At 44.1% G+C, this 18,762-nt stretch overlaps 1 long non-coding RNA gene across 1 annotated transcript in view; it reads right to left on the bottom strand.

Moving 5' to 3' along the window:
* Nucleotides 1-524: 524 nt before the first annotated feature.
* Nucleotides 525-18,762, bottom strand: part of LOC139757927 (uncharacterized) — a 73,905-nt gene continuing 55,667 nt past the window's right edge. The window contains exons 2-3 of the long non-coding RNA XR_011714742.1: nucleotides 1,077-1,152; nucleotides 525-731 (exon numbers count right to left, since the gene is read on the bottom strand). This is a non-coding gene — a long non-coding RNA (uncharacterized lncRNA). The remainder of the gene's footprint in view (nucleotides 732-1,076; nucleotides 1,153-18,762) is intronic.

The following is an 18,762-nucleotide window of genomic DNA, read 5'->3' as shown; positions in this document are numbered from 1 at the left end:
GGGGAGGAGGGAGGTTAGCGGCTCCAACGACTGCAGGATAAAACATGGCGGTGGTGCATGGAAGCACACATTCTGCCAGACAGGTGGCATCAGGAAAAGATAGAGGAACCATTGTCAAGATTTACTGATTGTGGGACAGGCAGCGCTAACGTACACCCAAGCTGGGGTGTGAGGTGAGAAGGGGGTTGCAGTGTTGGTGGAGGTGTTAGGCAGGGAGTTAGGAGAGCTAGAGTAGTTGTGAGGGTGTTGGTGAGAGAGTTGGGAGAGCTGGAGTATCTGTGTAGGTGTTAAGGAGAGGGTTGGGAGAGCTACAGTAGTTGTGAGGGTGTTGGTGAGAGAGCTGGGATAGCTAGAGTTGTTGTGAGTGTGCTTGAGAAAGGGTGAGGAGAGCTAGGGTAGTTATGATGGTACTAGCAAGAGTCATAAGGGTTATAGTGACCAGGGAAGTTGTGAGGTTGTATGGGAAAGAGTATAAGTGAAAGTAGCCGTTGTAATAAAGACTCACAGTATATACTTACCTAAAGGTAACGAGTGCGTACGGCCAGCGAACGTGAGGAGCAAATGCCTGGACGATATTAAAAGAATTTCTTCGTGTGTTTCACACTGGCGGTAATTGACTTGCCTACTGTAGGCGTCAGAGCAGGAGAGGTTGGGTCCAACCTGGACTTGTGATACAAGAGGAGAGCGTCCTAACTGGGGTGGACGCAAGGCTGATGAAACAGAAAATCATTCTGAAAGGTAAATGAATGAAAAGGAAAATGGGAGGCAGTCTAATTTGCTGCTGTTCACATGCTAAAAGGTTCTGTCACATGAGTTCGGGCAAGATACACTACTACTACTACTACTACTACTACTACTACTACTACTACTACTACTACTACTACCACTACTACTACTACCACTACTACTACTTTTACAACTATTACTATTACTACGACTACGTAACAACATGAAGCACACAAGAGTGAAACAAAATGAAACACGGTTTGTTGCCCTTTCTGCTAGAATGACGTAAGATTCAAGATCTATGCTAACTTGGCCACTAAATGATCAAGCGTTACTAATTAAAGTTTTACCTTGCTAGCCGTGGCCGCCTCCTCATACTAATGATGCCATTCATACCACGCGGAAGTGAGCAGTTACGTGCACATCCTGCAAATTAAAGTGTTCATCAGTACCTGCCAAGACACGCTCCTAATGAAAGTGTCTCAAACATTTTACCTTGATATCATCGGCAAACTCCGCTTTCACGGGTTAAAACACGAGCCTTCATATCAGATTTCTCTGTCTTACACACACACACACACACACACACACACACACACACACACACACACACAAATATATATATATATATATATATATATATATATATATATATATATATATATATATATATATATATATAGAAGCCGACATAACGCAGGCAAAATGCGTGCCCCAATTAAATCCATGCCTGTTGAAACAGGTGAATAACAGTACATCATAGAAGATTACAAGGGGTGATTATTGTCACCTGCTGGGGTGTCTGCAGACAAAGGTCAGTCAGAACAAGGAGGGAACATTACCAGTAAAAAAAAGAAGACAATACCTTACAAGTTATGTCTACTACAGTACTCCACCTCGTGAGAGTCCCTCCCTGTCGGGGTTAAACAATACAACTGGCTCCTCTGGTTGAAAATCAATAGCAGCAGTAATCATCGCGACCGTCACGTGGACGTAATACACAGGCAAACAAAAATCTCTGGGGGAGTTCTGCGTTCACTGGCCACGTCTGCGACCATGATGGTCGCGGTCTATGTGCTTCTCTCCTGATCTTGTAGACTGTTCGCTCTTGCAGGGGTTGGGTTATCTGTCTTGAAAGCGCAGGTAAGGTTTAAGGCTGAGGTGTGCTTTCCGATCTGGCCATTATACTCTGGCACGTAAGGTACTCGAGCCATCGTCAAAATAATTAAAAAAGAAAGGCTGACACGACATTACAGCTGAGCTACAGAGAATGTAGAACAATCGGAAAATTTTTCTTTCATTTTAGTTACATTTACAAAAATATCATGCAGGTAATGTCGGATAAAGTGTCATTAATTCACACACCCGGTTATAAAATGTAATCAACTCAATATCACACCAGTAATTTGCTATCCTTTTTTACAGTTATTCCTTATGTTTGCACAAGTAGAGCCCCGGTTATAGAATTCTGCAGTGACCATCAGTTTCATAATCAAACATTACCACAGTGTAGTGCAGCCAGATATGAAGAGGTCTGAAATTTCATGAGGGGTTCAGACAACCCTGTTTATCACAACTACAACACAGTTATAGTTGTGTGGAAAGCAGGTGTCAAATTCTCTCATCATGATCTACTGCATAACTTCCGTCTTATCCTTACGTTCCAGTATAACATATAAGCCGTGAAGTACCTTTCTTTATTCCCTTTCACTGTCCATAAGTAATATCAATCAATATTTGGATCATTCAATACACTGAAGTTCGTTTAGTACCATATATACTGTTGTACCCGCGCCGCAACAGGTAATCTGGGAAATAATCAGACCACGCAGCTCTCCATGCCAAGAAGGTGATTAATAAATACACAGTTCTGTAAACATTAATCATCTAAAGCCGAGGCGTCAGTAACTCAATGACCCCAGCCAGGCAGAGAGCGAGTGAAGCTAGAGGAAAGGAAAAATGTTTATCTAGGGTCGTCACACATACAGTGTGAACATGTCCAAAGTGGTCAAGCCAAGTTAGATGTTCATGTGAGGCAAGTGCTAGTATACCTGCCTGGCCTTCCGCCACTCACCAGGTCTTCTCAGGGAGTTAATCATAGCAACATTCTTTAGTTAGTCAGGGATGACGGTATGACACGGGAGAACATCATCACAAAATCCTCGCACCAAGAGCTCAAGCGTTACTCCTGGCGGTTCCTGCATTTAGTCAACAAATATCATATAAAATCAACCGTTATACATAAATAGCCACAAAACCAGCATGTTACCTTCTCCGTCAATGCTAATGAAACACAGTGTATCATTTCACCAGTAAAATAAAGACAACTTCGGAAATAAACTTCAACCATGAGATATATGAATTTCAGACAATCATCTGTTAAGATGTGAATATAAATATAAATTTTTACGTACACTTCGTCAACACTGCTGACGTTTGAGTACATTTCCTCGTCACAGTTCCTGTGTATAATTTCCTCGGCACTGCCGATAACTTCAGCGTCCATTTCCTCGTCACCTTTACGACATTTTTGCGTATGTATATTTTTTTCATTTTTTTTTCCTTCAGCGTGACTAACTTTTGCGTACCCCCCCCCCCCCCCCACCCAACACCATGAAGCTGAAACGCGAATGAACAGTTTTGGGTGAGCGTCCCGACCAAACGAAACACAAACAGCGTGTGTCATACAAATTACAAACTGCACACTGAAATGTTTTAAACGTATTATGTCCCTCGTGCATGAGGGGCGCCACCATTACCATCTACAATAATGGCAGCAGAGCTGGGGGCGGTGGTGTCCCCCCCACCCCCATCCCCCAACCCCTCTAACGACGACTGCTACAGCGCACGTGTGTAGCCCAGCAACCGAACCATGATGGAATGCCGCAACGAGAATGAATGAGAAATTATAATGAATGAAAAATAAAAAAAGAGGAGGAGGAACGAAATACCAGTGTGTAATGGAAGTAACAGAGGGAACTGGAAAAACTATCAGACATATGAAATAAAAATGAAACATGAAAGTGAGGGGGTAAAAGAGAGCTTTCCTCCGGTCTTAAACCTCTCTCTCTCTCTCTCTCTCTCTCTCTCTCACGCACAACCCGTTCCTGACTTTCGCGAAGACGTGTACATACTGTGGATCGACACAGCCAGCACACCAGCACTACCTCCTCACCCTGACAGACTGAAGGCATCTCACACACGCATTACTTGTGTACCGACATGTCCATAAACAACAAGTTGTCAGGCTTGTGTGAAAACCCAGAGTAGGTAAATACTGCCAGAAAGTGTCAACTGGTCCGATAACGTCATGTACTGATCCACAAAGTGCTTAAGTGATACAGGAGCCGAAGAAGTCTTTAAAAGAACTGGGGTGGCAGCAGGCTAGCCCAGAAAGTGTTTAAGTGATACAAGAACCAAGAAAGTGTTTAAATGACCCAGGATGTCAGGTGACTGCCATAGAAAGTTCTTAAGTGATCCAAGAATCAAGTTAGTGTTCATTAACTCATCTGAGAAGTCACTGTGCGCCAACCCAGAAAGTATTCAAATGACCCGTAAACAATGAACATATTAAACTGAAAAATTCTAAGCCAAAAAGCGAAAACAAACCAAAATAACCTACTTTTCCAAGATACGCACCAAAGTCGACGCTAACAGTGTGTGCATCCCCACTGAGTAAATGCTCTTAACAGTCTGGGGAAAATAAACACAAGAGCATATCAACTGCTCCATCCTTACAAGGTTGTAAATGAGCCATTAGTAAAAAAGGTATAGGTGTTAAACGATTACCAACACAATGTGAACGATACGGTGAGGGTATAAATATCATTGACAACTGCTTCACTTATAAAGCCACCAAAACAACATGTACAAGACTTAGCAAATGTTGCCTCCACTGATGGAGTCTTGAACACCTGAATATTCGAAACTGAAATACATCTTACGATGGTATTTGGGGAATATCCATAAGACCTTAATCACACTCTGCACGCAGGTATATACTACCCCTTAAATAAACAGTGCCTTAACCTTAGATATTCAGTTATTCCTCACACGTAGATATTCATATGACGTGTTTGTGGTGCACATCTGGTATATATCCCTTCACCCAGTCACTTGACATTGTGTCCAGAAACAACCAGTTGCACTGTAGGTCATATGTCTTTGAACTTCGTCCCCAGGGCATTTGAATTCTATTCTGCTGAAGACCTTCGTATGTATTATACAAGAGTCTAGGTGCAAGAATTCAGGACGAACTGGCGGACATGACCTATTACTCAATGACCTCGAAGCACGACTCTGTAAGTAGTCTGTGCTATACTTCTGGTGAAGACAAACCAACAGTAAGATGTCGTATGCCTAAGAACCGAACGCATTGCAGAACACACACACAGACGCACACATGCATGGTGTGTGTGTGTGTGTGTGTGTGTGTGTGTGTGTGTGTTGCACAGACGCCCGCAGGCACGAGCGAACGCATGCGTTACACTAGGTCAGACAGACCAATATGCCCCTCTCCTCTGCAGCGGCGGCGGCGGCCACAATAACAATAAATCAAGGTCGAACGAGGGCCATTTAAAGCGTCTAAACTGTTGGCATGGGAAGTCTTTCATTCTTTATATATTCATTTACTTTTTTTTTCCAAACTGTACATATCAACTAATCATGGGTGACCCGTCACAGTGTAATATCTGGTCGGAACCAAATTAATCTGTTTTAATGACGGGCCATCACAGTAACATATCACAAATTAAGATGTGAATTGTTGGGGGGGTAGATAAAAAACTGGAATTCCCTGGGTGACATTTACTGCAGGAGGTGAGTGAAGAGGAAGGTGACGCCCAGGCCACATGTGTGTGTGTGTGTGTGTGTGTGTGTGTGTGTGTGTGTGTGTGTGTGTGTGTGTACAACCTTCCTCATCACATTAATAACCCCATCATACATCAACATATCTGGAGAGGGAGGGGGGTGGGGGGAGTTTTCATGAGAGAAAAAAAATACATAAATATATTCATATATCAATATGCAAAAATAGAGGATATAAAACCGAACCTTTACAACGTTAAACATAAAGATATTACTATATGTTAGTAATGGCTCCATGCGTAACCATACCTTCTTTTTTTCACTAGTGAAAAGTACACACACACACACACACACACACACACACACACACACACACACACACACACACACACATATGTATATATATATATATATATATATATATATATATATATATATATATATATATATATATATATATATATATATATATTTGTAAAAATACATGTCATAATAGTAAACCATTATAACGCTCAACAAAAACAAAGATATTTCTCAATATCACAACATAAATACTGGTCGGGATTCTTAGCCATAAATATGTCTTACATACTCGTACACTTGGAAAAAAAAAAAAACATGTGGTGTATGTACCCAAACAACATTACGAAAAACATTTACAAGTTAACATTTTTCTTACATTTTTTTTCCACTTGTTGTTCTATCAAAAGCACATTCTTAGATATATATCTTTTATTGTTCTTCACTTTTTTTCTTTTTAATCAGAGTAAATGATACTGGAAAAAAAATTATCAGGAAGTTAATAAGAGGAAATATCACAGAGGCTAAGATACTACAGTGAGCATCAGTATCTCTCAACACGGGTGTGCGGGAACCCAAGGAACCTGTGGTGCTTGAGGTGGCAGGAGACCTTTCACGGACATCAAGGTCAGCCGAGAACGGACGCTACGGTTGGTCAAGGGCGCTGCCAGCTGCGGCGTTTTCACGGACACCAAGGTTAGTAATGACCTTTGAGAGAGAGAGAGAGAGAGAGAGAGAGAGAGAGAGAGAGAGAGAGAGAGAGAGAGAGAGAGAGAGAGAGAGAGAGAGAGAGAATAAGTAAAAGGGGAAAATAGAGGACCCCAAGAAATGGTCGAGCCATGTGTGAGTGTAGTAGTGTGTGCAGGGAGGTCGGGGGGGGGGGGGGGTTTCACTCGTAAAGGAATGTGAAATCATCAGCTGGTGTGAATAGCCAGCTTGTGGCCTGTGGTGGAGACAGCCAACATCTGGACACACACGCCCGATAATCAAATCCACCGTGGGCCAAGCGTACCTCCAACACCAGGACACACACTCACACACACACACACATTATATATATATATATATATATATATATATATATATATATATATATATATATATATATATATATATATATATATATGTTGGCAAGGATCACAATTTTGCGCGTGATCAAGATATTCCTATGAGTCCACGGGGAAAATGAAACCCGATAAGTTCCCAAGTGCAACTTCGTGTAATAATCACATCATCAGGGGAGACACAAGAGAGAAATATAAGTCACTTGATATACATCGAAGAGACGATCACATGTTTACTAAATGGCGTCCTAGCTTCGTCTCTTCGATGTATATCAACTGAATTATATTTCTCTCTTGTGTCTCCCCTGATGATGTGATTATTACACGAAAGTGCACTTGGGGACTTATCATGTTTCATTTTCCCCGTGGACTCATAGGAATATATATATATATATATATATATATATATATATATATATATATATATATATATATATATTACATGGCTGCCAAACGGCCAGTAACCCAGCAGTTTATGGGATCGATGTTTATGTGACATTTTTCACCTAAAGTGTTTCTGGAGGTTAGCGTGGGTTCAACTGTTTTTGCTTTGGGGGAAAGTGGCGTCCACAGGAGAAAGGACACTCATAACGGAAGGGGCGCCTTCAACGGGATGGAATGTCCACAGTGTCCCCATGGGGAGACTCTGTCCACAAGTGGAAGACGGCGTCCACAAGCGAACATACGTCTGTCTACAGTCGGTGCTCGTCTTCGTAGTAGACATTCCATATGGGTCATGGACGGTCCGTAGAAGGTGAGAGTGTCTGAGAAAAGTTTTACAGGGATTGTCTACAGTAGGATGGGGGGGGGGGGGGGGAACCTATGTGGTCTACAAGACGTTACGGCCCGGGGGAAAAAAAAGGGGGGGGGGATAAGGGGGAGCGACCAGCCACAGTCACTTCCACTCCCGCCCCCTTCGATTTGTGCCGGTGTCCCCGGCAAATCTATCGTGCACCCCATGCTCATCCTGTGAGCGGTAGGGCAAAAGGATTACAGGAGTCACAAGGGGTCTTACTCAGGCCCCAGTGGGTTGACAGAATCACTTGGGAAGGGTCTCCTGGATCCTCGCTATTTCCAGTACCAGAAAAATGAAGGACTTCTTTGGACAGAGAACCAGATTGTTCGTACTCCCTCCCATCACCGGACGATGATACAGCTACGCCGAAGTGGACTTTTCAGTCACGCTGTAACTACAAGCAGCCAGAGTCCGGTAACGCATATCATCATCACTATCGTCATAAATTCATCAACATAACACTGCCATATCCCATTCATCACAACCACACCACTTCACAATCATCATAACAATAGGTACCGCTAACCACAACATACCTTTTACCTTATGTCATCCTGATACTCGTTTCACAACACAGGTAATCACCATCACAAGTCATCTCTGCTTAGAGTCATCACCAATGCAACAGTCATCCCCACCAAAAGTCATCACAACCATAACATTCATCACCACAAGTCACTACAAGTCATCATCAAAACCACAGCCATCAACACCTCAAGTCATCATTACCGTGAGTTCACAACCCCTTTAACACAACCATCACCACCACAACAGCCATCATCACAAGCCATCGCCATCATAACAATCACTACCACCCCAACAGAGTCACACCATCACCGCAAGTCGTTACCATCACAACACTGCCCTCATCACCACCACAATAGTCATCAACACACCCAGACATCATCATCACCACAACATTCAACACCATCACAACATAGTCACCACCACCACAACATAGTTATCACCAGCGGCGGCGGTAGAAGGTGTAGTACAACAGCTGGGGTTGGTGACACTGGCTCTGGGGTTATTATTAGCTGTGTATGATGTGTGTCGCGGCCACACACGCCATGCCAAGTCTCCTAACACTCACACTTATACTGCCACCTTCTCATACTTATATGTTTCCTCATGCTGCCCCACTATCCTCACACATTCACATGCTCCCTCACACTCATACAACCTACTTCCCACTCTTTTGTGTTCCCTTATGTTGCCCCAGTATGTTGTACACACGTTCCCTCACACTCACGCTGCCGCCTCTCATACGTTCATGTTCCCTCACACTACCCCAGCGTTACTCACGAACTCAGCTTTTCATTCATCATCATCATTCATACTCACAGTCACGTCAACACTACTCCAATTTTCTCCATTTCTTTATCCTTACATTCTCTTTATAGACCCACCCTACCATCGTACCCTCAAGAGGAAAACAAAACATTTCGAACAAATTATCAAAGCCATTACTAACTACAAACGAGACAGCCAACATCAACACAATTGTTCCAACAAAAGGAAATAAAATAACTTATTACGAGAAAACAATAAACAAGCAACTATGAGGGGACAAAGATGCAAAACAAAAGCAAAAAAGAAGGTTATCAACAAACACATAAAGCTACCGACAAGAGAGCAAGGCCAACAAGACAACGAGGTCGTCCATCAACAAATAAGGTCATCCATCATAACACAAACTATCAATATCGCAACAAAGAAGCTTGGACTTGGAAAAAAGAATGAAACTATCAACAAACAAACTCAACTCCTAACAACCATAAAGCTTTCCCGTCATAATTCAAATACAATTTTTAATTTCAAACAACAAAAGCTGGAAAAACACAGCGAAAAAATATTAAAACTTAGTTAAATCATTTATGATCAATATCAGTTTTTAGCTCCAACTTTTTCAAATTTTATCACAGTTCAGTTTATGCTGCCATTCCTGCCAATCAACTCGATCTGACATTCAATTACTCAACCCCTGAACTGTACCATCAACCCACCATACCATCCGTTCAACCCTGTCTTGCCCTACACTAACCCTTGAACTATCCATTCATCCAGACGTCTTTCTACCCATCAACCCTCCAAACCATCAGCACAACCATGTTCTGTCCACACTCATCCTTGAACTATCCACTCAGTCCAAAGCCTCTCAACTCATCCATCAACCCTCCAAAACATGAACTCAACGCCATCCTGTCTATGCTAACCACTGAACTATCCACTCAACCCCATGCCTTTCTACTCAGTCCACCACATCTTTATCTACTCGATACCCACCTACTCATTAAACTTTCCAACTTTTTCACCTATGTACCCTGCCCATTTACCTCCTACCTCCTCTCTCAGTCTGTACCCTATCCATTAGAGCCTCACTTCTGCCACCCTTAACCCCAAGTCTTTCCACCATTCTCGCGATCTTACTATCTAAACATCTTTCATACCCGGGTAGAACCACAAGTACTCCGACTAGAGGGAGCACGCGTGTCGCGGCTCCAACCACACACTCGTCTTAGAAAACCGTGCCATTCACCCCCTGGAGATAGTGCCACCACCCTAGGGGGGGAACCTTACCATTGGCTCCCCTGGGGACCTTGCCACCAACCCCCTAGGGACCATGGCACCGTCACTCAGACACCTGGCATCACCAGGACACAAACATACACAAGACATCAAACATTTCCCCTCGGTGTTTGTTGACACCAGTATGTTCACCTGTCGCCGGTAATGGTCTCTTTAGTGAAGACTCTGTATAAACGGAGACTCGGGAGTCGTACAGTTCGTGAGAATACGTCTTAATTATGATCTTCACGCCGGGTAATAAAACATTCAAAAAACGTCGGGTAAAACTAATTTACACGAGGTTGATGTGAGGGCCTCTCTGCGACCTGACTCGGCACGACGCGTCGTGCAGATGACTCTCTGAGCAGACGGTCCGCTGATTCTCATCTGAGAGACGAAGTTTGCTGGGCTCACGAATGAGGTGTACATGACCCGTGATCAATACCGTAGTTCCAGGCGGCTCCTCCACACCTACCTAGAGGATCAAGGGGTAGGTGGATGGCTGGTTACTTGGGATTTAGGCCTATCGACAGCCGGGGGTCATTAAGGCCGCCGGCGTCAAGTTATAACCTCCAATCGAAGTTGGCTGGTTCGTTGGGTTTGAAGGCCCGTCGACTGCCAGGGGTCATTAAGGGCCGTCAACTTCAACTTAATAATAACCAACGATCGTAAAAGCTTGAACCCCCTCCTCGAACGTTCATGATAACTGCATGACAATACACGCTCGCCTTCCACGTACGGACCACAAGTGATGACCTCTTTATCAACACTTCACCCCCTGCCACATCTGCACACGGCCAGGTGACTGATTGACCCGCGATCAATATGCTAGTTAATGATCACTCCTGCAGACGACATTCGTCAGCGTCTGCCACCTGCTTCTGTGTGGCCTCTAGACTTCTGATGCCTGAAACTCACTCTCGCTGACCAGTCCTCTTTCCTCCCCTACCTCCCTCCTATACCCCCTCCCTCATTTTCCCTTCCCTCTTCCTCAAATTCTATCATCTCCATCATTTTCCCATATCCACCCTTTCCTTCGTCCTCCCACCTTCCTTCGTCCTCCTTCCTCTCTTCACTTCATCCACCCAAAATTCACCACAGTGCTTTTCCTTGCGCCTGTTTTTCCTAACTTAACCACTTTTATAACTTTCGGCCTCTATCCTCCCACCCCTTTACTCACTATAATCCCTTTTCATCATCATCTCTCCCTATTTCCTCACATCTGTCCATTTCCATTTCCCTGTACGCGTTTTGTCCTCACCTCTAGTACTCCCTTCCACATCCCCCTCTCCCATGCCTCCTCCTCCGTCCCTGTCCCACTTCCTCTTCCGTCCTCCTACAGTCTATCCCTCTATCCTTCTTGTCTGCCCCATATCTCCTTCTCCTCTATCTCCGCCCCTCGCTATCCCTGTCTCCCTCCCTCACCTATACCTCCGCCTAACACTATCCACACCCTCTCCCTTTCCTCTACCTCGTCCTATGCTCCCTCTATCTCACTCCCTCTTTTCTGTTCCCACCGGTACCTGTTTTCACTCTCCATCACCTCTACCATCGCACTTCACCGTCTCTCACATATATCTCAGTACTCCACTGTCCCTAACCAAATCCCTGTCCTCTATCCCTACTGTGTGTGTGCCTCTACCATAGTGCCTCTCTATCCCCCGTCCTGGGCCACCTATCCATCACGTCACCTTGCCGGCCCCGACACTCAGTATTCCAGACGGCCGCTCCCTCAATCCTTCTTGCTCTGGTCCCTGCCTAACCCCTGACCCATCCACTATACAGGATCTCTCTCTCTCTCTCTCTCTCTCTCTCTCTCTCTCTCTCTCTCTCTCTCTCTCTCTCTCTCTCTCTCTCTCTCTCTCTCTCAGCCCTCGCCATACTTCATTCTTTTATCTTTATATAAATCAATTTTGTGATTTCTCAGCTAATCGTTCCCCTATCTGGTCGACAGTCTTTTTTTTTTTCCTACCTCTGTAATCTATATATTCGCCGGCGTGAATCGGCGGGTCTCATCCCATGGTCGTGCGTCCTTCTATCGGTCGTCCGTCAGCTGTCCGATTCGCGTTCGTCTGGCGCGCACGACGTCTGTCCGTCACTCAGAACTCCGAATCTGCGTTCTTCTATCCGTCCGTCCGTCATCCGTGCTTCGTCCGACTAGCATCCGTCTCTCCGTCGCACGTCCGTAAGCCGACCGCGTTCGTCTGACTGCCGTCCGTCTTGGGCGTGTGCGCGTTCGTCCGTCGTTCACAACCTCTCGGCACTACAAGGCGACCAAATACCACGGGAATCTGGGCCTCAGTATTTTCTATATGGATTCAACAATATTCAGCTCGGACCCACTCATCGGTAATTAGGGTAATCTACGTAAAGTTAATGAGGTCAACAGGCACGGGAAATGGCCGCCCTTGTTAGCTCGATGCCCGGGACATGTCGGGGCGGATTTGGGACTAACTTCGTATAGGGATTACAGAAAAGTTATCTTAAGGAGTCTGGCGATGAGGAGAATCCGGGTGCACTAAGCCCTTGAGCATGACGGCACGACCCTTAGGTGTAAACGGCCTTATAGGATCAGGGGAAAGGTCACGCCCTCGTACTCAAGGGTCGTATCGTCGTGCCTGAAGGTCGTACCGTGGTGCTCAAGGGTCGCATCGTCGTCATCAAGGGTCGTATCGTCGTGTTCAAGGGTTGTATCGTCGTGTTCAAGATGAACTTAAATAAAAGAAAAACTTGAATGACTATCGCACGATTATTTCATTACACGAATTACTTTATAAGAAAAATGATAAATGTACTGATGGAGAGTGAGCGAGTCTTTGGTTACATAACACATAATTCATGTTACATTTCGAGGCGTCTCGTCATGGTGGCAGTGAACAGTAGGGTTAAGTTCATTCCTAATGGCCCGGTAAACTCGGTGTAGCGGCTCGGTAAACCCCCGTCTTGTGGTCTGGTAAACTCCACGTTCTAGCCAGGTAAACAGAGCTGTGGCCAGGTAAACCTGTACCCCGGCAGGGTAAGCAGAGCTTGCAATAAGCAACATAACCGGCCAAGAGAAAAACCAACAGCAGTGAGGAGCTAATCAACCATTACGACATGAGGAAATATTTTGAAGACAGTCAGATATTTCTCGACTGGTAAACAGCCACTGTGGTTATGTATACAGTAAATGTGGTCATACACACAGCCACTGTGGTCATGCAGCATACAACCAATGCGGGCATGTACGCAACCACTGTGGTCATGTACACAGCCACTGTGGTCATGCACACAACCACTATGGTCAGAGAAATAACAGTTGTGAGCAAGTAAACGATCATTACGGCTTTACAAACAACATTCTATGCCATACAAATGCTATGGTCACCCTAACACTGGGTATGATTCGATACACTCCATCCGTCGCATTTAAACATTTGTAACAAGATAATTATCAACTGTGCCCAAGCAAACAAACAGCATGGCCATGTACGAATAATTTAAGGCTGTGGCCAAGTAATTACTAGCAGTGTTCAACTGAAGAACGAGGTCATGTAAAGAACACCCGTAGCAAGAAAATTCACAGTCGAGTGAAGAAAAACATATGACCAGGCAACAATGGTTCTGGCCAGGTGATTAACAGGTCCAACCAGGTAAAATGGAAAACGTGGCCAGATAAACAAAAGATGAAGCTGGGTAATAAACAACGGCCGCTGTGTAAACGATAGTTATAGATGGGTAATTGCCACATTTGGCCCGGCAGTTAACACTGATGGCAAAGAGAGAAAGCCTCGTAGCCCGGTTAACAAGAGCTGCGGCTCGGTATTGAAGGGTTATGGCGAGACATTCGACCCTCCTCGGCCATATAAATAACTGTCGTATGCAAGTAAACAACCATTATGTCCAGGCAAATAACAAATGTGACAAGATAAGCAAGGGGCCACGACGTGAAACATGGTGACTCGATAACTCTAGTGGCAATCTCAAAAGTCTCAACTAGATAAATAATAGACGAATCCAAGTAAAGAACACCTACAGGCAGGTAGTTAAACGACAGTTATGTCCTGGGTAATAAACAACACCAACTACACCTCCCCCTCTCACGTCAATACTCCCGGCCTGTCAATAACCCATAATGTTCCTGAATGCTTCCGTCTGTCAACATGTCACAACTGCTTCTGGCCCTCCTCTTGTTATTATTCTCTCTCTCTCTCTCTCTCTCTCTCTCTCTCTCTCTCTCTCTCTCTCTCTCTCTCTCTCTCTCTCTCTCTCTCTCTCTCTCTCCCCTGGGACCTTCCACGGCATCTCGTAAGATGGTACTGAGCTCACACTTGAGGAGGTGCTTTTAAGTCGTCTCAGGTCCTCGTCTGTGGCATCCCCTCCTCCTTCATATCCAGCCACAAAGGGGTCACCTCTACCCCTGACCTACAAGTATTTACACATCAGATGGTCCAATAAAGTTCTGATAATCACTACGGAGCTTATTTGGACCCAGACGTTCCTCTCGCTCCTTCATCACCTGTCGAACCTCTCCTCATTGTCATTCGTCTCAGCTCCCGTTAGCGGAGGGACCTTCCTCTGCATATGTGCATTCTTGACCCTTGAGAAGAACGACGAGACGACCCTAAGACACGACGTTACTGCCCTTAAGAATGATGGAATGGCTTTTGACATGACTCGTTAGGGTCAGGTCAAAGGCCAGGCCATCATACCAAAGAGTATTAAAGTCGTGATATGGACCGTTTTCTATAATACACATGATAAACTTTGCCAACTTTGTCAAGAGGACTTATCTCTAATTGCAACTAATTTCGAGTTTCCTGTCTACTTTACCAGTATGCACTACAGAGGGTGGCTATTTTCTTGGTGGTTTTCCCTCGTGTGCTGTTTAGTTTCTCTCGCCTTGCAACGAACATGTAGCAGAACAACAAATATACCGAAAACTTTTAAAGAACAATGTGAGTATGCACCGTTAAAATGCAATGCAAGAAGTAACAACACTTTTAAATGAGACTAGAGATGAATAAGTAAGTGCCAGAGATGAATTACCGTAGACAACATGTACCTACCGCACTTCGTCGTCCTTATCACTAATTACGTTCATACTACAAGAGGAACTGGGAATCACGGGTAAGAGTATCGCCGACAGTGGCTAGTGCCCTCACAATGGCCGAAGAAAGTCAAACCAACAGTTGGTGAGCTAATAATGACGGTTCTCGTTGAGAATCCGTCGTCTCTCCGGCTCGCTCTACCCCTCGACTCCACCCGTGTCTTCAGTACACAAGCACTGACCCGACTTGCTTCTTTAATCGGCCTGTGTCAGACGGGTGTCTGGTACTGAATATGAAAGAGGTCTATTCAGTGCGAGTGAAGCAGAGTGAGGCGAGGCAGGCGGGGAACGCAAGGCCGGGGGGAAGAGTGAGGTGTGGTGTGCGGAGATGGGTCACACTCAAGACCAAAACGGCACGCTAACCCTGCAACTCTGGGAGACTGACATGCGCCCTCGCAAGTACCATACGGCCGGAGACATTTACTTCCCCGAAAACGAAGTCAATGTTGGGGAGATGTGTGTGTGTGTGTGTGTGTGTGTGTGTGTGTGTGTGTGTAAGGGGAGGATACACACAAGTTCCTGTCTGTCAGAGTACCTTAAGATGGTCGTTATTAGGCAAAAAAAAAAGAAAGAAAACAAAACGCATGCCACTGACAATTGTGTTTTTATAATGTTGCCCACAGTGCGTACACCAGAAGGTCTACATATTCATCTGCTCCTGTGTCCGTCCGCTCAAACCCGGTACACAATACGACAGTGCAACAACAACAACAACAAGCACAGGCCACAAATCAATCACATTTTAAGTCGATCATCGCGGGGACGTAAAAGTCATCATCATATTTTTAGATTTATCATAAATCACCATATTAACGACAGCCACCTCTCTCTCTCTCTCTCTCTCTCTCTCTCTCTCTCTCTCTCTCTCTCTCTCTCTCTCTCTCTCTCTCTCTTTCCTCCAGTACGAGCACGGCACACTCCAGCCCCATCCCCCCCCCCCCCCATCCTCTCAAGACAAAGGAGCTCCTGGGCACCAAGAGAATAATTTGGGTTTCACCTTTCTTAGAATTCTTCTTGCTTCTTTGACGTGAATGAAAGAGCACATCTTTAGCGACACTCTCCGAGGATTCCGTCTTAACTGACATCAGTCACGTGCAGGTCGACCTCACCCGCTTAGAATAAAAAAAAAAAAGGTTGTTTTCTTGTATTTCTCATGCTGCAGGAAAATGTATGAAATTCCTGACAAATTAGATTAGAATTAAGAGAAAATATTCGGCTAATCTCTTTAGCTAATCTTTTTTTTCAAATTCAAACTTAACTAATGTAATTCGAATAATGAGACATTTTCCACATACTAGCACTTACGCATGACTGCATAATTAGAATGCTGTAATTTTGGAAAAAAAAATAAAACGACTCAACCATAAATTCATTTACATTTTACAGGAATAATCAAAGAGTCACCATTATCTGTAGTGGTGTGTTCTGTCACTGCTGTATCGGGGCAACACATCCGGCACTTAATGTCACATGTAATAATAACAACAAGTATTTTGTTGGGGGGGGAAAAATACGTTATCACCACGTCCCCCTCGACTCAGATGAAGGTGAAATCGCTCTGTCTCTATTACACGACAGAACCAGGAATAAAAGATCGTGTTGTTGGTCTTTACGAAAGTTTTCGTCGCTTGTAAGTGGATATTGTAATGTACATATGTGTTAAGTGTACATACAACAGGACCGATGTAAGACTAAGGACTTTTAAAGGTGTTCGCGATGTTAATGGCTTCTTATGTATATGTATATATATATATATATATATATATATATATATATATATATATATATATATATATATATATATATATATATGTATATAACTGAGACAAAAAGCAGTCATTTCGTAAGGTTCTAATTAAAGCCAGACCATTCCCATTTTCTAGGAGTGGGCTTCCCCACGTACATACATCCCTATCACACATGATGCGTCTATGGACATTCTTCGTCCAAGCACCCAAAGTTGCACCGATAATACATGCTTGCTCGCAGAGAGAGAGAGAGAGAGAGAGAGAGAGAGAGAGAGAGAGAGAGAGAGAGAGAGAGCTATGATCTCACCGCAGTCAGAAGCTTCACATACAGTATTATTCCTGTACCCACTTCCTGGCCACTTGGCAGATCAAATCAGTACACGTCACTGTCTTTTTTTCTCTGCTATTGGCCGGCAGGTGTCTATCTTTGGGTCTACTGATGGAGCAGGAATTCCCAGCATGACAGATGTACATAGCTGCCTTCATGACACTGCTGGTAAGGACGTGAACTAATTCCAAAAGGACAAGACGTACGTGAACGTCTTACCCCATAAAGATTAGCATACAAGTGGGTCCTTAATCGAGGAGGAGAGGATTTGCACGTGCGTCCTCACTCGAATGATCCGTACGTGTGTGTGTGTGTGTGTGTGTGTGTGTGTGTGTGTTACGATTTCGGTTTTCGTACACCGTCAATGTTTTCCTCTCGTCTAGTGTTCCATCTGTGTGCCTTCCATCATGCAACGTTTCATGCAACTCGAAGTTTCCCTTTATGGAACGCTTCATTTGTGTCACGTTTCCCTCATGTCGTGTTTTATACATGTTATGCTTCCTTCATGTCGTGCTTCATTCATGTCTCCATCGCGTAGCGCTTCAATGATGCAGTGTTACCTTCATGCAGGGCTTCCTTCAAGCAGTGTTACAATCGTGCTGAGCCTCACAGATTCACAGGTACAGTTCACATAATACAGTGTTTCATGCCGTATCTCGTTTCTCGAATTTCATTCATTTAGCGTTACATTCGTATATATTATATTTTTCATATTGTTTCAATCGTACAGTTATTTCTTATGTATTGTTTTGGCCACTTGTTTCGTTCGTGCCGTAGATTCGCCTATTAGTCCCGCATATTCCAATCAGCTTTCAGGAGGTTAATTCTCTCAACCAATCAGTCCCCAATTCTTTTTCAGGCAGCCTATCAGCTTTCCTATTCCAAATATATCAACCAATCAACTTTCAGCTCGTTTCCAGCCAAATGATTGGCCCATGGGGGACTACATACCTTACCTAATTAGCTTGTTTGCAGCCAGAAAATTAAAAAGAAAAATTCATAAGCAATTTCTAGCTGGAACAATTTTCCTGTCGTCATAAATATACCAGGCTTCACCTGTCGTCCTCCGTTTTCGCTAATGACACCGGATCATTGCAGATTCACGACCTAGATTCAGTCTAAAAAAATAAATATATATATATATATATATATACATATCTATGTCTATACAATAATTGCTTTGAGATGAACATCAATGGAAAAGAAATATTCATTCACCATCAACTGCAGTACATACACACACACACACACACACACACACGTAAGGGATGAAATTGGACATCGAGATATATGAGTCAGTTTGCCAGAGAGCGACCCAGCTCCAGCCTAACACGCTC

The sequence above is a fragment of the Panulirus ornatus genome, chromosome 29 (genome assembly GCF_036320965.1).
Source record: "Panulirus ornatus isolate Po-2019 chromosome 29, ASM3632096v1, whole genome shotgun sequence".
NCBI lineage: Eukaryota > Metazoa > Arthropoda > Malacostraca > Decapoda > Palinuridae > Panulirus > Panulirus ornatus.
This window is presented reverse-complemented; position numbering and strand designations above follow the sequence as displayed.